Source organism: Chenopodium album, chromosome 2 (genome assembly GCF_948465745.1).
Source record: "Chenopodium album chromosome 2, dcCheAlbu1.1, whole genome shotgun sequence".
Taxonomy (NCBI): domain Eukaryota; kingdom Viridiplantae; phylum Streptophyta; class Magnoliopsida; order Caryophyllales; family Amaranthaceae; genus Chenopodium; species Chenopodium album.
Genome location: NC_137835.1, coordinates 32,269,101 through 32,294,739, shown reverse-complemented (window position 1 = coordinate 32,294,739; position 25,639 = coordinate 32,269,101). Strand labels below are relative to the sequence as shown.

Here is a 25,639-nt window from a genome sequence, read left to right as displayed (position 1 = left end):
TGGTTACTAGTTCCAAGCTTGGCTTGGGGGAGCTATTAGTGAGTGAGGTGAGGGAGTTTGTAGTGTGCTTATTATTAGCACAATTTGGGTGGGATTTGAGAAGTTGTTTTGTTGTTATTCATGTTTATTTTTGATGAGTTTGAGAGATATGTTTTCTTGAAAAAATAAAGCATGATTTTATGGAAAAAAAAAAGAGAGAAGTTCAAGAAAAAAATGTGAAAAAATAAGTGAACTTCAAAAGAAAAAAAAATGTTCAAATGTTCTATTTGGAGGTTGATCAAAGGAAATAATAGAGCTTCAATGAAAAAAAAATTCAAGTTTGGAAAATAAAGTTTGTTTATTCACTCTATTTCTTCATTATTATATCTTATGAGTGAAATTGTAAGAGTTGGGTTTATTTATTATGATTGGAGTATACTTGGTTGATGTTAGAGTTGGTTATGTAGGAGATGTTGATCATTAGTTATTTTTTATCATGGGTTTTATTAGGATATGGCTCCTTTAAGCATAGCTTTTCTCTCACTTATTCCCAAATTTATCCTACCCTTTACCCTAGCCTTACGTTAAAGACCTTCCGACCTTTGTGCATAGAATTGTATGAATGTGAAAGTGTTGTTTATCAATGGAAGTTATGATTTGGCATATTTAGGGTCGACTAGTAGGATTGAGCGTTCATTGTTTTATACACACGAGAGTGTGAGTTTGGAGGACATTGTTCACATAAAGGGGTTGGATGGAGAGCGATCGAGTACATCTTTTACTCGCCACATAAATGAGAGTGTAGTGTGTGAGCACTAGTCTTGAATTCTATATGCTCTTGTGGTTTGCTCTGTTTTGACAATTGTTAGGGAGATTGGTGATTAGATGGATTTGATTGGTTGACTTTGAAGCATGTTTATTTGATTTACCCTGGATCGTTTGTGCTTGATTTTTATTGATTGGGGTGAAGCATATTTATTGATTCATTGATGAGATCTTTGCTTAGGGACAAGCAAAGGTTTGGCTTGGGGGAGTTTGATATGTCCATTTTATATAGTGTTTTACCCTTGTCCCTTGGTCGTTATTAGTAGTGTTTTTGGCTCTTTAGAGCCACTTTTATTACTAATTTGTGTGTTCTAGTGTTTTCGTAGTTTTAGTTGTATTCTACAGGAAATTGCACTCTTGGAGCATTTTCCCGGGCTTTATGGATCAACTACGGAAGCTAAAAGGACACGACCACTTTTGGAGCCCAGGATCGGTGAGAGCCGGTGATTAAGGGCTCGGTAATTGGGATCCCGAGGCATTTGGACCAAGTTCTCAAGACCCGAGGAGGAAATCCGGATTGGGCCGAGAAATCAAGCCCAATCGAAGTCCAAGCTCAAGGAGAAGCAACCGCCCGATCGGGCTACCTCTAGCACGATCGGGTGCGGCAGGACTATTAGGGTGAGCGTGCTATAGCGTGCCCGATCGTGCGAGCCTCAAGCACGATCGGACGATGCTGCTTGGGAAGAATACGAAGAAAAAGGCGCTCCTGATCGGGCGGCCCTTCGCCCGATCGGGCGCGCGTTTTTGGAAGACCTGATTAAGTTTAGTTTTAATTCTTGTTTTAGAAAACGTTTAAAGACGATTTTGTACGGAATTATTAGATTATCTTCTTCCTAGACTCTCTCTCTCTACTTAGTATTTTTCTCTCGCTTAACTCTTCTCTCAACTTTTGTTCTTGATTATTTTCCATTAATACAGATTAGTTTTGTAACGATTTCTCTTCTCTTAATCTTAGTTATTTACTTTATTCCTTTTATCATGATTTATTTTATTGCTTTGATTAGTTTAGTTTTTAATATGTGTGAGTAGTTCTATTTCTAGGGTTTATGGGGATCCATAAAAAATATGAAGGGGTAATTTGTTGTTGTTAACTATCAATGCCAGATTTATTTCCTATTGATTGATTTAATGCTCTGTGACTAGATTAGGCCTATCTTTTATGCATGAGTTTCACAACATTGATTCGAGATTCGACAGATGAGAATTAATGTTTAGGTCTAGTTTCAATAGGCAGATTAATTTATAAATGGTTAAGTCGAGATTCGAGAGATGAAATTTAATACCGGTAAATTAATTGTGTGATTGTAATACGTAGCGAAAGCCCTTTACAATCTGGGTAATTGAAGCATTGATGATTGACTATTATTGATTATTGGTATTGCATGATAATTTCTTATTGAATTGTTTTAACGTTTTACAATTGCGGCTTGTAAAAGTATAGCAATAAAGGAGCGATAAAGGAGCGACGCAAATGACTCTTCTGATAAACTTCTTTTTTGTTATTTGCATCACTCCTTTATAAAGGAGCAACGCAAATGACTCTTATTTGCGTCACTCCTTTATAAAAGAGCGACGCAAATGACTCTTCTGATAAACTTCTTTTTTGTTATTTGCGTCACTCCTTTATAAAGGAGCGACGCAAATGACTCTTCTGATAAACTTCTTGTTTGTTATTTGCGTCACTTGTTTATATAGGAGTGACGCAAATGACTTACTAGACAATACAAAATTGATGTATTTGCGTCACTTGTTTGTTTAATGAGTGACGCAAATGAGGTGATTTTTTTTTAATTATAATAATTGCCTTGTATATGTTTGTAGTACCTGTTTTCCTCAGTAGTGGTATAAAGTAATATGCTAACGCTAATATAATTGAAATTAAAATGCAATATTATTGAATAATGCAAATGTAAATTTCGGCATAGTCTCCTTTGTAATTTGGCCTACCCATAAATTTGGGAATGACGACATTATATTAACAACCTGTCCAATAATTTACATCTCAATATCATAGAAATTATACTCATCATCCCAACACCAATTAACCAAATTTCATTTCAAGCCTATAATCCAAAACAAGAGTCCAACATGCGCTAAGTTTACAACAAAACAATATTGACCTCTTCATCATTAATAAGTATAACACAAGCACCAGACCAACCAAAATGTTGGTAAATCAAATGCGTTCATTTCAAGCCTAAGAACTATAACAAAATAATCCAATAAATAATATGGAATTTGAAGCCAGCGTAATTCAATTTAGGGACAAAATCTTCATTTCCCTAACACGATCGAACAAGTCCATAATGGAAGTCCACTTCCTTTTTCTCTTGCAAACAGTTTAAATAAAGTAACCAGTTCCTGATATCAAATACAATTAATCAATAAACAATCAGAGTTGAGAATGAAGCATCAAAGCAACAAAATAATATTCTACAATTATTTAAACAACTACATTACCTTTCCAAGAAAATACTAATAGTTGTTCCTCTAATTAAGTATACTAGCAGAGGAATAAAGGATTGATGCCAATTATTTGCAAAACCTCTTAATACAAAAACCAAGAATGGCATTTATACGATTCGATCAGGATTTTCTTAATGCAAAAACCAAGAGTGACATAGCCATTGTAATCATGAACTAATGCATGACCTTATCTACTACAAAGGCACAAAGAAGATATCAATGAGATTTACCTATAAGGACCATCACCAATAAAAGCAATCCTTGCTTCTGGTAGTTCATCCATTACCCTGCTCAATTACACAAGTCAGATATTTAGGAATATCAAATTAACATACAAGATATTTATGGTGCAATAGGAAAAAGAAATATTAGAAAGAAAATCTCCTCTAGCACAAAACATTTACAGTTCACAACTCCAAATTTGCAATTTTAGCTCTTCTTAATTATTGAGACGTTAAAATCTCAGAGAAAGACAAATTAAATTACTACAGCAAACCTCGTGATTACAATAGGATGTTTCTCTCATGACCAGTGCTTAAAAAAAAGGGAATAGTTAACCCCTCTATGTTCTACACTACTACTGTGAACAAAGAAATACTCAGAGTTAAATTAAGGAAGACTCAAAGTCTCAGACTAAAATAGTAAAAATATCCAGAATATTAGAGCAAACAAACAGCATTTAAACCTTATTAACTGTACATGAGTCTTCCTTATTATCCGAATAGTGTGCTGCTGGCTGCGGGGTTTGCAAGGATAGTTCATGATTACAATGGCTATGCTAAAAAGGTTCTGCTGCCCCCCTCTGTTCTGAGACAAAATGATGCTGCTACAAGCTGGAAGAAACCGTGCCTTGGGTGTGTTAAAGTAAACTCAGATGCTCATATTCTTGAGGGGTGTAAGGCAAGGCTAGGAGTGGTCGTTTATTTTTAACAAAACGGCCTGGTAAAATTATTTCATTACAAACACTATGTCATAGTTTATCTTTTCACGGCCAAGTATATCATGGAACATTTTTGAGCTAAAAAAAATGGGAAAGAGCTTCTCTTAGTAGTAGCAGGGGAAAAATCATCCAGAATGAGCAGCAAAACATAAAAATTAAAAAAAAAATAATAATAATAAAAAAAAACAGTCAGATTTAAAAAACTGTAAAATGAGCAGCAAAACATAAAAGAAAATACAGTCAGATTGGAGAAAAATCAATAAAATAGTAAAATCAAAATTCACCAAATCAACTACATAAATTCACCAAAACAGAACCAAAATAGTGAAATCAACTACATAAATTCACCAAAACAGAACCAAAATTCCTTAGAATCGAGTATAAATCCTATATTTGACGAACCCTAAATTCGAATATGAACCCTAAATTCGAATATGAACCCCAAAAAGCTGTTATTTATAAACATGCTTGTAAAACTAGAATTCGTGCAAAAAACAACAACAAAATAGGTAGATGAAACTAAGTTAATTTACAATTGAATCCAAATATCTATGTAGATTGAAGTGCATGATAAAAAAGAAAAGAGATGAAGAGGTCTTACCTTGCTTGAAATCGATTTTGCATATGCAACTTCAGCAATAATAGAGCCAAAATTCCATATTATTGAGTACAAACCCTAACTTTCAATTGCTATTTTGCTCAAATTTAATTAAGGTAATTTGCTCGATTTTTTGCAATTGAATTTCGTGGGGATTTTGGGTAGATTTTTTGCAAGAAAGTAGGGGATTTTTGCTCGGATTTGCTCGAATATAAGGGGTTTTGCCTCACATTTGCTGGGATTTTTTATTAGTGGTCAAATTGGTAGGTTATGAAGACGAATTTCTCGAGGTATTACTCTTAATTCGCTGATGTTTAGGGGGTTGAACAGCAGCAAAGCAGCAATGGGGAATTCAGGGGTTTTACCGATCAATTTTTTGGGGTTTTGATGTTGAATTTCTGGGAATTTTGGGGTTGAATTTTCTATGGTTTGGAGTATTGAAGTTCGAACAGCAGAAGGCAGCGAGAATTAATATAAGTCGTAATGGTCATTTGCGTCACTCAGTAAAGAAAGAAATGACGCAATTGACTCACAAAGGTTATTTGCGTCACTTGTCAATAAACGAGTGACGCAAATAACATTGTTCTAAGCGTCGCTCCTACTTATAAAAGCGACGTAAATATAAATAAGTTGAAATATGTTTGACATTTGCGTCGCTTTATAACAAATGCCTGATGCAAATTACTTATAAGGTTGTCAAAATATCTTATTTGCGTCATTTGTTTCTATGAGTGACGCAAATAAGGCGACGCAAATGAGCATTTTTCTACTAGTGTAATATGCCTATTTTGTTCATTTCTCAACTTATAAACTTATTCTTTCTCAAACTATTTCAGATTTTACATGGAAGCAAAACTTCAAAGAGAAAGAGGGTGGAGATGCCTAAAAGCATTGATCAACCTAAGAAGAAGCTAAGTGAACAAAGGTTCAAGAGTGAACAAGCGTCGAAGTTGCACAAAGGTTCACCCATGCAACCTACTCCACTAGTTAAAGACATTGTTCTTCAATCGCTCTCTGCTGACATCACCTTTCTTCACAACCGTGCTTGTCATTTGGTCGATCCCATGGAAGTTGCACTTCCTAAGGCAATGTTCCACTATGATGAGGATGCAGTTGCATGGATCAGCAAAGAAGATGTGAAGGAATTTCTACGTGGTGCAAAGCTTAACATTTCCCTCATTCAAACATTCATGAGGTACTTCAATGCCCACATAATCTACACTTTTTTTAAGTTATTCAAATTTATGGTTATTATCCTACATGTGATTAATTATTCAATGTTCATGCATGTAGAGCACTATAGGAGCACTGAACTGAAACTGATTCTCCTTGTAAAGTTGGGTGGTTATGCCCCGAGCAGTTATCCACTACTAGAATCATAGGCAACCCCCATGACGTGTTGTACTATGTTGTGCAGAGTATAAGGGAATCAGCGCATGCGGAAGACAAGTTCATATTAGCCCCATGTTATAAAGAGTAAGTCTAACCATGTCAAATTCAATCGATTTGGCCTCATTATATGTTGACTCCTAAATATTAATTTGCTTGTCTATTGTGAACTTATGTAGAGAGCATTGGAGCCTCATGGTGATTTGTAATTCCAATAACACAATTTATTACCTTGATTTAGCTCGATCATTGGAGAAGTGGCTCGTGAAGTCTATATTGCAAAAGTAAATATATAAAGCTACATAGTGATGATTATTGCTAATAATAACTAATTTAGTAGTCAAACGACTAATCAAATTTGAATGTAATTTATTTACTACAGTGTTATGAAGAAGCAACATTGTCGTGCTCCACAGGGTCCAACATGGAAGTCACCGTTGGTAATTAACATGATATTGTGATTATCTTCAAAATCTATGTTAGTAAATATTTTCTAATTTCTTTTGCATGTTTCAACTGATGTGATTTGTTTGTCATATGCTAGTGCGCACAACAAGAAAATGGACTTGATTGTGCTTTGTATGTGATGAGATTCATGCTTGACATAGTGACTCATTGTACGGACAGTCAACAGCTTGATGAGGTAAGTCCTAAAAATTAATTAAATGCTATATTGATGTGATTTCTAGCCTTAGACACCTAATATTACCCAACATTGACATGTTATGAGAAATAAAAAGGTCATTTGACAAGAAAGGTATAAAATGGGCTGAATAGAAGTCATTTTGTGAAAATATGCTCTTTTGATGTGATTTCATTCCTTATATACCTATAACTAGATAATATTGACATGTTACGAGATAAATAAAGTTCACTTGATAAGAATTGTAGGAAATGGGCAAAGTAAAGTCATATAGGCCATATTTGGGCCATTTTGAGTAAAAAGCGTCTTAAACCTTAATAAAATGTTTTTTTTTATTCAATTTTAGGGCTTAGACACATAAAACTATGTGACACTGACATATTATGTGAATGAAATACTTCATTTGATAAGAAATGTAGGAAATGGGCTACATAGAAGTCAAATAGGCCATATTTGGGCCATTTTTAGTAAAATGCGTTGTTAAACTTAATGAAATGTTATTTTGATGTGATTTCTAGCCTTAGACACCTAATATTACCCAACATTTACATGTTATGAGAAATTAAAAGGTCATTTGACAAGAAAGATAGAAAATGGGCAGAATAGAAGTCATATGGGCCATATTTGGGCCATTTTGTGTAAATATGCTCTTTTGATGTGATTTCATTACTTATACACCTATAACTAGATAATATTGACATGTTATGAGATAAATAAAGTTTATTTGATAAGAATTGTAGGAAATGGGCAAAGTAAAGTCATATAGGCCATATTTGGGTCATTTTGAGTAAAAAGCATCTTAAACCTTAATAAAAATATATTTTTTTAATCAATTTTAGGGCTTAGACACATAAAACTAGGTGACATTGACATGTTATGAAAAAGAAATAGTTCATTTGATAAAAAAGGTAGGAAATGGGCTAAATAGAAGTCATATTTGATAAAATACATATTGTTTTGCCTAATTAATTAATTCTAACATATTTTTTTGTATTTCAAGTTTTGCAAGGTCCAAAAGGATGGTCCGTTGACAATCAAGGAACTTAATGATGTTCGTGAAATATTGGCATATTTTATCACGTTCAACATGTAAATGACATTTTAATTGTAAATTTATGTTAACTTTTGAACTATATTATTATTCATTATTTACTTACTATCATTTGTATATATATATATATAACACTTTTTTTTTTATTGTATTGCGTTTGGGAATATTTATATCTATATATATATGAATTCTTTGTTTTTAATATCATTTGTATTTTATTATAATATTTAATAATATTATTATTGTTAGTAATTATAATAATAATAAAATTAATTATTTTATTTATTATTATTGCTGGAATTACAGGATATTATTATTGCTGGAAACAGGGTGTTTTTTTTTTAATATTATTGCACGAAAAATGAAAAAAAAAAATATTTATTATAAGCTGCCACCAAAAAAATAACGCGGGAGATTATTTTAGGCACCGGTTAACCAGTGGCCAAAATAATTAAAGGCACCGGTTAACCGGTGCTAAAACCGATTTAGGGCACCGTTTTTGAACCAGTTCCAAAAAGGGGGGTAATTGGCACCCCCCACATAGAAACCGGTTCAAACCGGTGCCTTAGACCGGGTTTGAACCGCTGCCTACTGCTAATTTTCTACTAGTGTTGAGTGATTTTTTTTTTTGGTTGTATTCTCCTTTTTTTGTGGAAAAATCATCGTGAATAAGGTTCTCGAGATTCTCTTTTTAAACCATAGAAAAGGTAAATAAATTATGCTCTTAAGTCATGGTTTACTAATTACATCAAAAAGATGACGACCATAAAAAAAGGCACATTTAAGAATGAGAATATTGCTGACGTTCTATCGATGGATGTGAGCTTCTAATGACGAACCTTATGAGAAGTAATATCATTAGTTCAATTATAAAGTATGTAAATAAATCATCATAATAAAAAACAGTGTTGCACACAATTTTTCGTCTTGCACTAAGGTGGAAAGTGCAACTTCGAGAGTAACGCTTACCACATGTGGTTTTTTTTTTTGGCAAAAAAAAAGCATAAGTAATGATAAAAGAATTTTTGTTTTTTTTTTTGAAAAGAAAAAAAGGAAAGAAAGAAAAGGACGATTAAAAGACATGTTGTTTTGTTTTTTTTAAGAAAAAAACAAAGTACGATTAAAGATTTTTTTTAAACGAAAAGAAGAACTATAAAAAAAACAACTACGTTAGACAACATTGTTAGCAAAAGTGATATTATTAGAACCTACTTAACGATTAACCATGAAACGGTAATATCGTTTTCTTTGTATAACATTGCTTGTAATGAGTCAAAGTCAATGTTGTATAGTGGGCGCGCGCAAGACACAGAGTTGTGCGGAAGAGCTGCGCACAACTTCTGGATTTGCGTTTGGATAGTGCGCTGAACTTTAATAGTTGCGCGTGCCATCTTGATAGTTGCACGTGCTACCAAGTAGGTTCCACATCTTTTTTTTTTTACAAAAACGCAAAAAGAACATATTTTTTTTCTTTTCTGGTTTTTTTTTTTTGGTCGAACCATAATGTTTATACGAATATTTTTTTTTTAATATCACTAGGTAACAAGTTGGAATTAATTAGACTAGACACAAAGCATTTAATTCAACACATATCCATATAGTCACATACGCATATAAAAGGGATTGTAAAAGCATACAATGTCATTCTAAGGTCAAGGCTTGGGTGTCCAAAGGTACCATATCGCAAGTAACGATGCACAAATCAGTCACTCAACGTGTTAACCCATGACATAGTCCTCCTAACATTTTGTTGGTGATTTGGGTGGGTGTGGGGAATATTTCAAGCATTACCCCAAACTTGAACACCACTGTGAACATACACTTAAGCATGGTGGCGTCCAAAGGAAAGGAAGCTAGAGCAAAAGAGTCGCCAACAAGTTTTAGGAATTTGTAAACCGTTCACATGGTGAAGGTTACACCCCTTAACGATCCAAGAGATTGTTAACTCCAATAGGTCTGGAACCATGATTGGAAGTTCGGGGATGAAGGTACAAATCCAACCTAAAAGAGATTAAACCTTCCCTAATAATAGGCCTCTACTTTATTCTTCTCGTATTCATGCGCGCTTTCTGACTAACATGCAATCAATAGGATTACCCGAAACCTGCTTAATCTATGTTGGTTGAATTTAATGCACAAATAAAGCTATTATTGGCAATCACTTGAATTATAATCAAATTAACCCTAAACAAGATTATTAATTATCTTATTAAGCGTGATTACAAATACAAATTCCCTTTAAACATGCATAAAAAGCGTGATCAAGCAATAACAATATGATAAATCACGCAACATCATAATAACAATTTTAATCATCATCATAATAATAATAATCAAATAATCACAATAATATTAAAGCTAAAGCATAATCATAGCAAGATCCTAGGCATGATACTAACAAGATTAATAACAAACCCTAGCATCTCACTAAACATTAAAAATCAAAGCTTTATCCCTAACATGATACTAACATGCTATTAGGAAAGAAATTAGGAAGCATCATAGAAATCATACTTGATATAATCAAATCATCCGAAATATCATACTAAGAAAAACATCCTAACATGATACTAGGAATCAATGAAAACAATCTAAACATGATTTCTATATCATAATAACAATGAAAACAATTAAAGCAATAACTTGGATGCCTCGTACCTCTTTCTAATAACAAAATACACACGTTAGTAACTTCAAGGAAAATATAAATCAAACAATTAAATTAAATAATTAAAATATAGATTAAGAAAGTTTAGACTAGATTTGGGACCAAACCCTCAGAAATAATTACCTTTCATGTCTAATTTTGAATTATGCTAGGTGTGTCTAGATCTTGTGAATGCGGAATTTTGTTTGTGAAAAGCTAGTTTAGAATAAGAGAGAGAGAGAGAGAGAGAGTCTCAAGAATTTCTTGATGAGAGTTGGTAATTAAAAACGGAGGTTTAAGGAGACTATTTATAACGAAAATCAGCCGGAATATGATAAAAAAGAATCAGAGTTTCAAAAAGAATAAAACACGACGCTATCGCCGCAAAAGCCTCTGTCGCCGCGCGACAAAGCTTGTCGCCGAACGACAGACGTGCCGCCGCAGCGACGACAGCCCTGTCGCTAGGCAACGGCCTGTGGTGCGGCGCTGCAGGCAATTTTTTCACACGTTTTCATATTTTGGATAAAATTTAAGCATACGAGGGGTAAAACTATAATTTTACTTAAAACACTTCTTTTATTCTAAATAAAACTCATAAAACTCAATTATCAATGCTAATGACATTAGGATTCAAAGGAACCTTTTAGAAGTTTCTAGAAGACTACAATCAATCCTAATTGCATTAAGAATGATAAATCATAATAGGCCCTCCTCTAGATCATTGGGTCGCATATAAAAATCAAACCGGACCCATTTCAGTAATTTGGCCATAACTTCCTCATTATTCATCGAAATTGGGCTTATAATATATGGTTGGAAAGCTCTTTTCAAAAAAATCCGGGAATGTTCTTGCTCACTGGAATGTACCTGCATTTATATTTTAGACTATAGGACTTTTCTCATGTAATTAGGGTTGACCTAAGACTTAGTGTTGCTTGACTCATTGACTTGACATGACTCAAGGTATAAACTTGACTTAATGATGACTCACTTCGTGAGACTCGTGTGTGCATAGTGTTGACTCAATGTGTACACGACTCGTGTGTGCATTGTAATGTGATCGTGCGACTCGAAAATGCAAAAAAGCAAAAATTTTCCGTCATTTTTGTGGAGGGTACCGACTTTCTCCCGAAAAAGAAAGACGCGAAAAAAGAAAGAAGAGAAGTTTTTAAAGGTGCATTTTGATGAGCTTAATCCGTTAACGTTGTCTCTCACAGTACAAGGACTGTAACATCTTAGACTATCATAGTTGACTCGATAATGAAAGTATTTAGGTAACTTAGGCGCGGAGGCTAAGTACTTCATACTTTGTGATGTAATGATGATTGATCTTGATATGAAAAGGCATGATTCAACGTTGTGTTAAGATTTCATGACAAAGGGTTCCTAAGGGAAGTATATTTGGTCATGTATCTGTGGAGTGTGTGAAAGTGACACTAAGGTTAGGCCACAAAGTCAAATGATGGAGACTCTTAGGCTGGGTAGGCCAATAATGTAGTGATTAATCCCCCCTAGTATAGCTCTAAATGGATAAGGATGAGCATAGGAGATCCCCTGGATATGATCAATTATGAAAGTAAATATGAATGCATTTTTATTACGGCCGCACCTCGATGTAAGGTTACCTACGTATCCTTTAGGAATCAGGCCGAACGTAGCTCTAGCCGAACCTCGCACAAGTGTGTGTATACCTCAGAAAGGTCTTTTTAAGGGTTGTAACGTGGTTAGGCTAAAGGTTATAGAAGAAAGGGATTAAGACCCTAGATAAACCCCCAAGGTGTGCAACCTTACTTTTGAATCTTTATATTTTTATGCTTGAGGGTTTTAACTCTTTTCAGCTCTCTTTTCTTTTTTTGCTTTTGCATTTTTTTTTATTTTGAACCTTTCTTAAGTGTGGGCAATCTCGATTATGAGGTCTACCACTCACTTGGCATTCATGTTTCTCAGGCACGGTACCGAGCACTCGATAAGAGACGCAATCTGAGACGTGTTCATATCGAAGATATTTTCATATCAAAGACATCGGAACACTTTTATTATTTTTTTATTGCTTTTTTATTTATTTTGATCTTTTGAAATCACTCATGTTTTTTAAATTGCATAAGTTGCACACTGACCCATCCCAAGGTTAGGTATGTGTGGGTTGAAGAAAGAAAGGTATATCGTTAGATGAGGGCTCAAAGTGGTTTATCAAAAAGGATTGTATATTTGAAAGGTGAAAGGAGATATGATGTGGCTACAAGGGGTGCCTCAAATCATTGGTATTTCTTGTTCTTAGTTCGACATGTTTTTTTTTTTTTTTTTTTTTTTTTTTTTTAATTTTTTTTTAAAGCGATGTAATGAAATGATCATATGCAAGAAAATAAATGCTCATTTTATTAAAAGGGAAAAAGAAAAAATCTACAAAGTAAATCTAAGGGAAGTAAAAAAAAAGTGACTATGCTAGACTTATTGGGGAAAGGAAAAAATGAAAAAGAAATAGAAAAATAGGTCATCAAATCTTGTTGTTGAAGCTCGCCTCTTGTCTTGTGTCGTTTACTTTATCATCACCCAGTCTTCTTGCTAGCTAGAGACAATGGGATCTTATTTGCTTCTATGAGATCTTGAATGAGATTTTTAAACCTGTAGCATTCATCCGTGGTATGACCGTTTCCTCGATGGTACTTGCAATAAGAGTTGGGATTCCAGCTCGAAGATCGATTTTCGGGCGTTGGATCTTCAGTAGGGCCGATAGGTCTGATTAATCCTCGACCATAGAGACGATCGAAAGCAACGTCATAGGTCATTCTAATAGGTGTGAGCTCTCTTTTGGTTTTCTTTTTAGATGCTTGATTATCCATAGCTAAGACTTCATTGAGATCAAAGGTACTAACACTGTTACTAGAGTAGGCGTTTTCGTAAGAAGAAGGATTGTCGTTCTTCTTTCCCTTCCAGCCACTATTGTTACTATAGTTAGTAGCTTTTTGCTTTGCAAGGTCATCTTCGATTTTAATACCTAAGTCATAGTTGGCCTTGAAAATATTCAAATTATGTTGATATTTTAAATGATTCGAATACTTCTCTTGGAGATTCTTGATAAACATCCTTACTGTAGACACCTAAAAATGTCCCCCCAAAACCAAATCCGATGATGAACAACCTTTCACCGCCATTATTGGTCGGGTTGAATATTTAATCTTGGAGTGCTTAAATCCATGTATCCATATTTCACAAACCAACCCAACTTCTATCCCATTTCCCCAAACCATAACTTATTATCCTCTTTTCGTGCTTTTAAACCCAAAATAATTCATTTCGTGTCCTTTAAAATCATGCATTTCGTGTCCTTTTTAAAAAAAACGTTTAATCCAGTTTATTTCGGTCCATAATCTGGGTACAATGATTGAATAGTTTGATGGGGATGTAAAAGAGTTTTCCAACGATATATTATAAGCCCAAATCCGAGTTATATTGAATAAGTTATGGCCAAAATATTAAATTGAGCCCAAACCGAACCTTAGCCCACCTTACCTACAACCCAATGATCATGTGGAGGGTCCAATTTATTTAATCCCATTCCTAAAACAATTAGGATTAATTGGAAGCATCTATAAGTTTCTAATAGATCTTTATTATCCTTTTTAAAAAGATAAGATTAAAGAGTTTGAAATTGAATAAAACTCCTTTTTTTGAAAGTCCTAATTTTATTTGAATTGAAAGACATTCAAAGATAGACAGATATTATTTTCGTGCCTCATAGTTTTTATCCAAATTTTATATGGTTGGATATCCCTTGAAATAATCTTTCCAATGATATATTATAATATCAACGGAAAAGATATGAATAAAATGTCAAACTCTATCCAAAACTGACACAGTCTCACTATTTCAGCCATATCTTTTATTATACATAATATTTTAATATGATTTTAATTGTTTTATAAAGTAGACTTCAAGATCTTTCCAATGATATCTTATTTATCTTATTCCGATTACAAAATCAAAAGATATGATAAAAACAAAAACCGCAAAAATTGTAGTCTATCGAGTTTTATTCCGATTTAATTCGGATCTTATCTTAATTCTTCGACCCTTTTTTTTTTTTCTCTATAAATAGAGGTCATATCACCCCTTTTTCAATAATAAAAAAATCTTGGTCACAAAATAATTCTCTTCTCCCTATTTAGCCTAAACACTAGCCTTCCCATTCTTTCACTATTCCTTCCTTTAAGCACTCCAAGGAGTCCGTACAATACCCAAAGAAGTTCTATACTTTAACCAAGGCGTGAAAGGTATAATTAACTGAGGGTTTGGACCAAATCAAATCTACATTTATTTAATTTAATTTCCATTTGATTTATATTTTTTATTGAAGTTACTAACAGTTTATTCATGATGTAGCAAATCAAGGAAACGCGGAAAGTGAGTAATTAATCACTTAATTACTCTTATTTTTATTCTTGTTGCTAGTATCATGATTAGGGTTATTATTATTATTGGATTTGACCAACTTATTATTGTTGAATTGCTTCCAATATTAATGTTTATTTTATTATTATTTATTGCTCACAACATTGCATGTTAAAGGGAATATGTTATTGAAAATCACGCCTAATAAGATAATTTGGACAATCGGTTTCGGTTCCTTTTTAATCTTGTTATTAATTCAAGTGATCACAAATATTTTAGAATTATATGTTGCATTAATATTCAACCAATTTAGTTTAATAATAGTTTGGAGCAAATTGAATCTTTGTTTGCATGCCTTGCGCGCGATAGTCCAAAATGGTAAATATCGGTTGTCGATATTGTTTATAGTAAATTTAATTTCTTTTTGTACTTGTGGAAAATTATGAATTTTGATTTTAAATTTAGTATTGTATTTAGTACTATGTAATATTTATTTCTCAACGGATGAAGAATGGGAGACCGTACTTACATACACATTTGGAAATTAAGGTAAAATATTTTAATTTATAACCTTATGAAAAACGGGAAATTTGTGAAAATGGAAAGAATGATGAATAATAATATAAGATAATGATTATTAATTCAATTGTAAACGACATATATGCTCATCGCAATATTATTACTTTAATAAATTCAAAAAAAATCGAGTGATTTTAAAGTGTGTGTAAATGTTTTGCTAGTTATAAGTTGAAACTTTCGTACCTTTTTTTTAAGACGAAAAAAGTTTTGTTACCAAGTAATTTATTGGTATTAATCAGATTGTATATACTACATCCGTTACATATTATTTGCAACGATTAGACATTTTTCCTCTCTACTTTATGTCAAATCGTTGCAAATAATGTGTAACGGAGGTAGTAGTATATTTATGCTTTTTAGCTATTTTTAGAATGTTCTTATTATTATTCTTGTGTAGTACGTTTGCAGTGTTATTACAAACAGAATATGAAGATACATGCATTACGAATTTCAATTGCACTATTTCACTGTAGCAAATTGCAGATGAAGAGACACGAAATTGACATAATGGTTTTAATTTGTTATTTATTTATTTTCATAAGTGGATTTCTTTGTGAAATTCTACTTCCCAAAAGCAATTTCAAAGAAAAAAACTTTGAGTTCCTCTGAAATTTCATTTGCTGCTTAAAATGGCTGATTTTAATGGCGATTTTTCGTCAAAGTTCCCTCCTAATTCGAGCGAACATCAGAAAACGTATTTTCTGTCGTTGGCTAGGAGAAAATCTGAACTTGAAGATTCTTTAGCCGTGAATTAGCATGTCCGTACAGAGGCTGATCGGAAATGTAAAGTTTTACGGCGGGAGTTGGATGTGTTGGAGGCTGAAATGTCTCAATTTAAGGGTTTTGAAAAAAAAATAAAAGGGCATAAGAGGGTTAGGGTTGATAGTGATTGTGTTGGTGTTATAGAAGTTGATAGTGGTAGCGATGGTAAGGCTGAAGTCGGTTAGAAGTTAAAGGTGTCTAGGTCTGTGGGTGTTGTAGGAGAAACATCGGGAGTGGTGGCTAATGTCGAGGGTGGAGTTGTTGATATGGAGATTTCCTTAAATGATGAGGATGTTTAGTTTATTGCAGAGGTCCCTCGTTGAGTCGCTGAGGAAGTGCAAGTGCAAGGTGCTTATCACGCTATTGTTGTGGTTCATCGAGAACCATAGGAACCATCGGTGGTTCACGAGCAAGTTCAGCCTGAAGTAGAACAGGAGCAAGAAGAAGATAAGGAAGAAGATGAGGAGGAAGATGATGAAGAAGATGAGGAAGATGAGGAAGGTAATGAGGAAGAAGAAGATGAGGTGAACTAGGAGGGTGAACCTCAAGAGGAGCAGGTGCAGGGTGAAGTGTTTGAAGAAGAGGCAGGGGATGATGATGATAAAGGGACAACAAGTGGATCCCGGGGAGTGGGATATCAACTCTGAGGATGAAATTGGTGGTAACATATATCACTACTCTCCCGGGGATTCTGATGTAGATTTGGAAGCATACAGGTTTCCCTCGCCTTAATAGTTTGTTTAGGTTTTTGTTTGGGCAAGCTTTTGAAGTTTAGATTATAGTTTTTGGTATTAGTTTGAAGTTGTTAGTATCTTTTTAGTTTATTAGATGTAATCTATATAGCTTTATTAGGTAGTAGGTTGTAATTGAAAATTCTAAGTAAATGAAATATGGTTAATATTCAGATTATTGTTTTTGGAGTTCTGTTTTGTTCTGTTCCTTTGTTTTAAAAATAATATATGTATCTTTTGTAACATTATGTGCTGTGATAGTATTTTAAGATGTGTTATTGGTTTTGACATGGAATGCTATTGTTTTTCTTTCAAAAGATTTGTTGTTTCGAACTTGTATGGCTTATTAGGATCGTTTTGCTTTTCAAGTAAGTTTATGTTGTGATTAACTATCCTAAAAATACTGATGAGAGTGTCGAGGGAATCAAAAATGAGGTCTAACTTAACTATTGTGTCGGAGTGGTAGAAGCTTTAATAATTTTAGACTATTTGAGCACTCTTAAGTATTGGATCAGGAATTTTGGTGGTGACAAAATTCAAAGGTCGTCTAAATTAACTATTGCGGCGGAGTGGTAGAAGGTTTAATAATTTTAGACTATTTGAGCACTGTTAAGTATTGTATCAGAAATGTTGGTAGTGACACAATTCAAAGGTTGTCTAATGCTATGCATGCTTTTAGTGAAACTAAGTTATAAAGGCTTTGAAAGGTTAATATTTGTAGAATGTTATTGTTTGACTTTTTTTGCTGGTACCATGGAACTTGATGCTTGGTATAGAATGTCAGCCTTTAAAAAATATTTGTTTCTTCCTAAATTTAAGTTCTTTTGATTAATTTTTTTGTTAATTTACAAAGTTTGAAACAAAAACTCCTACATTTATGTCTTTAGATGAGTGTGATCAGGTTGCATGAATCCTAAGTCAAATATTTATGTTGGAGATGTTATTATAATTAATTGCATGTTTGACTGATGTCTAAACTCTTTGCTTGTTAGTTGAAATCCTGTTTATAAATTGAATACTTCTGTATATTTTTTTGGTGTTGTGTTATTTTTTGGTAAGGATGGTAAAAAAGCGTGGGCGAAAGCCTCTGATTCAAGGTTCGTCATCTTCGATGATCGAGGCGAATGCTTGGGCGAATAGAATGTCAGCTAGTTGTGTAAAAGCAAATTTTCATTTTGTATTTTCTGAGTGCTACCATTCAAATGGAATTATTGTATGAGTTGTTGAAACACAAATATATTTAAAATGTAGTTTGCTTATTTTGTTGTCAATCATATTTTGAGTTTGGATTAACACGTTATTTTTGCGATGCAGAATATTCCCTTAGATTTTGCTAGAAAGAATTTTCGTAGATTTGGGGAAACGACTGATGTTGTGCTGCAGCTTTATGATGCAGAGTTCAAAGCTAAATTGAAAATAAAGACTTTTATGAAAAAATTGTGCAATGTTTTATTAAGGATGGAGTTGATGCAATGATCGATGAATACCAAGTTCAGGTTGATGAAGGTGCTGTAATTGAGTTTTTGAAGCGAAATCCTATTGTTTTATATATACATTTACAACTGAGTGTTGATTCCTGATGTATTAATATCGTAAGCAGAAGTGTTGAACTTGTCATATTTGATGATTTAATAAATTTTAGATTTTTGATGATTTTGGTATTTTTGTTTATATAATTTTGTAAAGCTTAAGTTTTACATGACTTCAGTACAATTAATTAAATAGTTTTATTTTTTGAGATTTTCGATATCAATATGAGTTCAATATTAGCAATAGATTTTTGCTTCTATATCTTTAATCAAATATATCTTGTACCAAATTCTCACTACCTATATTGTTGTATTTATCGTTCTGTCCATAATCAGGAGTTATTTTAAGATTCACAGAAAAAGAAATGTATAATTTAGATATATAGGGAGAAAGAAATTTATAAAGGAAAAAAAAAAGGTCGTGAGATAAAGAAAAGGATGGATGTAGTGATGATTTAGGAGAAAAAGAGGTTTTGAGATAGATAGAGGGAAGGTTGTAGTGATAAATCAGAATGAAACATCAAGATATTGAGGATTTTTCTATTACTCACTGCATTAAGATAGCTAGGAGAAGAAGGAAGAGTTGGCTAGTGGTGACAAATAACTCGTAAATGCTAAATATATATAAATGTGATTAGATAGTATAATATCAGGAAATTAATGTCTGAATTGTACAATACAAATTATTCCTACATTTAAAAAAAATCACTAAATTCTCAAAGTATATACAAAAATTTAAATTCAGAAAAACGTTCAACAATATCAACACCCGATATTAACCATTTTTTACTCGCGCGCCTTGTTAGTTTGCTAGTTTCAGAGTTTAAGGCTAGAAAGTATGAGTAAAATCACATATAGGACATTAATCTAAATGCATGCACAAATCAGGAAAAAAAACATAGTGAAATATTAAAAGCATTTCAAACATTTAGGTCGTTTTAATGACATTAAAAACATTACTGTTTAGTTATCTTTAAAATTACTTGTCAAAGGTGTCAATATCTTCAAGTTTGGCTCCTTTTTTCGTTGTCTGATTGCAGTAGTTAGAAGCTATAAGTTAGACTAGGAGGTTAGAGTGTTAAGCTTAATGAAAAGTTTGTTGATAGGTAATGCTAAAAATGAATGCTTGATAATTGGAGTGTGAGGCCTAATCAAAAGACTGTTTGAAAAAGGATCCAAATTTGTAAAGTCAATTTGCTTTACACATCAGTAGTTTGTTGAGTGTGTAGATAATTTAAAGGAGCTGATTTCGGTAGCATTTGATTTCTTATTTTGGTGCAGAACTCTTAGTTTTAGAAGATAATATTTGTTTAGATTGTTTTGTGTGAATGTGCTGACAAGGAGTCTTCCTGCTCTTCTCTGTATGAATGTTGTGATTGCTATTTGATTCTATCTCACATCACAATTTTTCCATGAATACAGATTATTTAGAAGAAAACATTTATCAATTATTGTAAGTTAAATGAAAATGCAGCTGACTATTGTGGCATTTATTTGACTTTATGAATTTATTGTTGTTATTATTGGTGAAATGGAATCTGAAGCTTTATTTGTATTGTGAAGGTTACTTGTAGAAGTGTTAGTTTTAGTTCAGACTTGAATTTAATTAATGGTGTTGTAGTTTTAAAGTTTTAACTTAGCTTATATATTGAATAATTTTGTGAAGGGTATGGAGTATTTTGAGTTAAGCTATTACATAGAATTACATTTTAATTCAATTGTTTCGAGTTCTAAGTATTCTGACATTAGAAATTTTCATGGACAGAATCTCTCTTTCGTTTACCATTCTGTATGAAAATGATATTCAGCAACATGAAAAATTGGTATGCATTCTTGTTTCTGTTTTTGTGTACTATTTAATTTATTTTTGTTGATGATTAGTTTTTGGAATTTTGATTTTGGATTTTGATTTTGTACCTGTACTGTGGTGTGTGTTTCTTGTGTACCTCTAAATAGCGTATTCCAGATGGCTTCAGAGATGTACTGAATGATGGTTTCTTTAACATAGGGTTGTCAGTGGATGGTAATGACAAGTCATGGTTCGTTACTTTAGTGCATGAAGAGTGTGGTAGTGGATGGGGAACATATCTTGATGCTGGGTGGTCTGATTTTGTAGAGGATAATGGTGTAGATGCTGGTGATGCTTTGATATTTACTTATTTAGGGGATAGCTCATTTGATGTTGAAATCTGCAGATCAAGGGGAAGTAAGAGAGCTGAGGAAAATGGATATTTTGGAAGTTCAGGTACTTCAGGTAAAAGGCGTGGGAGGAAACCTTCTATTGAAAATCTCTCATCTAAAATGATCAAAACCAATGCTTTCCTTGCCAAGCTTGTAGCTGCCTGTCGTTAACATCATTTCTTATTCACTTTTACCACAGCCTATGTTGCTCAAGGAATTATAGTATGATTTTTGTTAGCTATCTTCATGTTTATTTTTTTTTCATTCTATTCTTCTTTCTCTTGGCATAATTATTTGATTTTGTGTTATATTTTCAATGACAGAATATTCCATTCGATTTTGCTAAACGGAATTTCATTGATATCTCTGAGACTACCGATGTCATTCTTCAGCTTGCCGATACACATTTCAATGTGCAGCTGAAAGTCTTGAAGAAACTCAGAGCTATCAGTAAATGTTCCATTAGAAATGGTGTTAGTCAGTTCATTGATTTCTATAATGTTCAAGTAGATGTAGGTGCCTTGGTTAAATATAGAAAAGGAGTCCCTATTGTGTTTGACATTGATCTAGTTTCAATGTAAACCTATGGAATGACCATCTTAATTAAGGCTTTGTTGTTGTTAGGTTTCCCTTTTATATATATATATATATATATATATATATATATATATATAATAATGGTTATAAATGGTTTTTGGTGGATCTTACTTTTCTTTTCTGTTCCACACATCTGAATAACTACATGATACATATATCTATTTCAAGTGGAAAATAATATACTATAATCCGATTATATATTTTTATATAACTGAAAACATGGGTTACATTTTCAAGCATAATATATACATTGCTGATGATTTTTCATATAACTAATACTTGAGATTGTAGATTGCTACCTATTTACATATATAGCATACTATATAGTTATTATATTGGTCTTAACACCCAATGTGTGAAATTTCTCAATTTCTAAATATAGGAAAGGAGTCCCTATTGTGTTTGATGTTGATTTAGTTTCAATGTAAAGCCATGGAATGACCATCTTGATTATGGCCTTGTTGTTGTTAGGATGTTTTTTCTTTTTTTTTTTTTTTTTTTTTGGGTATAATAATGGTTATGATTGTTTTTAGCGGATCAGACTTTTCACTCTAACACAACTTTGAATAGTTATATAATATATATATATTTATTTCATGTAAAAAATGATATACTATAATCCGAGTATATATTTTTATATAAGTGAAAACATGGTTTACATCTTCAAGCATAGTACATACATAGCTGCTATTTTTTATATAACTACTTCTTAATACTGCAAATTGCTACCTATTTACATATATGGCTTACTATATAGCATTTACAGTAATTTAAACACCCAAAATCATTATAGTTGCTAGCCGATTGCAAAATATTTAATTGCCTAGTTTAGGCTAATCCCTTAATAAGTGGTGTTATTTAGGAACAGGTAATTTTAGTGTACTTGTTCCTAGTTAATTTCACACATTACCAAATATTTATAAAATATATTTTTAAGATTGTTAATACTTGTTGAAGCTGCTGCTGACTTGATCTTTTGTGAGAGTGGTTGCATGATTCTAAGAATCTTCCTGATCATCATCTTGAAATATGAGTGTTCGGCACCTAGTAACCCTCTCCTGCTTGACTTTGCGTAACTTGAATTCAGAATTTACCTGCTCCTCAGACCCGATAGCCTTGCCTTCCTTCGCACCTAAAGAAGCCTGATCTGATTCCATTAAACTATCAGTGACTATTTTAGCAACTGTGTCTTAAGCTGCCATGCCAATCACTTCTTTCGTTGGTGTGTGGAAATCCAATTCTACTTCATTTCCATATCTCTTTCGCTTCTGGCTAAAATCTTCAGCACTATCTTTATTGTTGTCACTTGCTGCAATCAAACTTTCAGCAAAAACACAAGCATCTTCTTCCTCTTGACTGGAGTCTTTAAGATCATCCTTGTGTGGTGTTTCTTTCGTGTCAGCTGAGTTTGTATGTTTTGCTGACTTGAGTAGTGTCTTCTGAATCACTTCACCCTCTGCAGTTTTTGTGCTGGTGTCTGTAACTACTTTCTTGCTTTCAGAACTAGAAACACCATTTGATGAGCTGTCTTGTTCAGTAGTAGCTGCTGTTGGTTCCACCACCATATATACACCCTTAAGTCCCCATTGCAAGACCTTGTTCTTTTACAGTGCAGTTGTGGGTCCAACTTTGATCAAGAAATGCTTTGTTGCTAACTTGAAAACTATCTCCTGGAATTTGTCAAGTTGTTCCTAATCACATAGAAATGAAAAATAAATAGATTTTCACATTTGTAGTATGTAGTGAGGTCATTGTTATATAACGAGATGATAATTATTGAAAATTATGTTGTATACCATTGTTTTCATTTCATAGATTTCCTGAATTGGCATTTGAAAAAGCTTATCACAAACATCAGTGAATGCAGTGAGTTTCAATGATCCAGTTCCATCAAAGACATTGAAAGTTATGTTTGTCCTGCTCATTATAAGCAATAGTGTTAGTGTGATTTGGTGTATAACAACATTATCGTTGAAAAGTATAATGAATTTACTATTTTGATGAATTTTATACCTGTAGGCAGCATGTATGTCTTTCCTTGAGCATGCTTTGCAACTGTAGATAGCTCCAAGAGCAAGATCTGTTCGCTTTCCACAGTGGGAGCATCCTATATATGCTCTTAATCTTTCAAACTCTATATCGGTAGTTACAACATTTAACCAAAACACTTCTTGTGGAAGTGTACTTGCTGACTGCATTGTTAATATATAAACCAAGGTTATTATAATATTCGATATTAACATATTCTGAAATAGTGCTTGCTATGCATATTGATTCTGTTAATTATTTTAAAGATATGCTGCAAAAATATACCTTCTTGGCTTTCAGGCGGCCAATAGTTGTTACAGTTCTTTCTGTTGTTAGATTGAAGGCTTCCCTGATTCTTTGCTGTTCATAGATTAGCATACATCGATGTCTCTTTGCCCTTTTTAATCAAGACCAAATAATTGTCATAAATTTATGGTTTCGTAAATTATTGTATATACAATATTGTGAAATACTTCAACATTCAAACTATTATTAGTATATCAAACAAACAAATAGAATATCAATTTATGCTTTACTCACATCACAGAAATTACAATTTGGGTTTCTCTCAGAATTCTGAATCTGTGTTCAAAACATTACTATGCTAACATTTTCAATATTTAGGAAAGAAAATTCTTCAAAACTATACCATTTGGCTAAAGCTTCTGCTTTGTCGCCTTGGGGGTCCTTCAGAAAGAAAGTTGACATGGTTGATTCAAGCGAAAATCTTGTTATTTGGAAAATGTCAATACTCATGCTGTGATTCAGATATTTTACATGTGTTTATTATTTGAAAATTTTAATATGATCTAAGTTGTTATCTTACCTTGTCGAGTAATAGGTCGTAGAGTTGTGATACCAATTACATTGAAAGAGTCACTGTTTGAGACAATTCATTCAGACTGTTCTCCAACAAGGTCATTCCAAGTCCATACTTTCATTGGCTGATCAGTATTGAAATTAGAGGTTTTTTAATATTCACTTTGTGTTAGTATAATATGAAATGAAATGAATTCAAAGATATTAGTAAGTCTCTAACAACAATTACCTGTGATCTATCACCATAAGATCTCGAACTGATGTCTCTTTGTTAGATGATATCACTATTCTCCTTGGTTCTTCTGATACGTAAAGAACTAACACAAGTATATCTGAAACACAAAAAATAAATCACACTAAATACTAACATTTTGTATTATGCCACTTTGATGTATTTGACAAATTATATGGTTGTATATGTAATTCATATACTATGTTTACCATGTCTATCATCATCAATAGGGATGCTTGGAATAAAAGCAAGTGTTTGATATCTAGGGTAAATTGATTCTCCTTTAGGATCCAAAGATCGGATAACAGTCTTGCTTCATAATGACAAATGAAATGGAATGTCATCTTCTTTAGCCCTCCATTGTGCATCCAAGTTCCTTACTATAGCATCAGCAATCTCATAGTTTCCTCTGAAACTAATAACATCCCAGTATACCAGAATCTGGTCACCAAAAAGTGTCATCTTCATCCGGTTATTCTGTAACAAGCAAGAATTTGTTAATTTTTTAAGTGCTTTTATCAATTTGTGCACATTGAATGTTGAGTTTCAAAATGTATGTAGAATTAAATCGATATACCTTGTCATCTTTGAAAAACATACACTGATATCGTGTATTTTTTTCTGACGTTTGGGGACGACCCTTCTCGGCAACCCTTACTTTGACCTTGAAATTTTTTGTAGTTGTATTGATTTCATCTAGGAATTTCCGTTGTGGCCCCATGAAGATGTTCTCTGTTTGATAATTTTGAAATAACTAAATATTATGATCAAAGAAAACTTGTTTAAATGCTACAAACCTGTCTCATACTGCATGCCTTAAGTAAAAGAGTTTTTGTTCAAGTTTATGCATCCAAAATGTTTGAAATATAAATAGTACCTGTATGTTGTTTAATTGTACAAAATATCTAATCTATATGATTTTAAAATCATTTTGCATGCTTTTAACTGAATTTTTTTTTTAAAAAAAATCAGAGATAATTATGCATGCATCATGTACAAATTCAGAATACACTTCTAATCCTGTAAGGATTTTTTTTTTTTTTTAATGTATAAGTAACACATTACGTGTATGAAATAGATGTTTTGCAAATTTTAATTAGCAATTGCTATGCATGCAGAATGTTAGAAATGAAAAATAACATCAGTCTTATGCTCCTACTATACAACATCTAATATGTATGATTCATAAATCAGTTTGCATGCCTTAAACCGATGTCAAAATACATAAATGAAAGATGATTGTGCATGCATCTG

General features: G+C 32.8%; 1 long non-coding RNA gene across 1 annotated transcript; it reads right to left on the bottom strand.

Moving 5' to 3' along the window:
- Positions 1-2,830: 2,830 nt before the first annotated feature.
- Positions 2,831-5,349, bottom strand: LOC145585059 (uncharacterized). Its single transcript, XR_014100543.1, has 3 exons — positions 4,812-5,349; positions 3,501-3,557; positions 2,831-3,165 (listed from the first exon to the last, which is right to left on the bottom strand). It is a non-coding gene; the product is annotated as an uncharacterized LOC145585059 (long non-coding RNA).
- Positions 5,350-25,639: the final 20,290 nt, after the last annotated feature.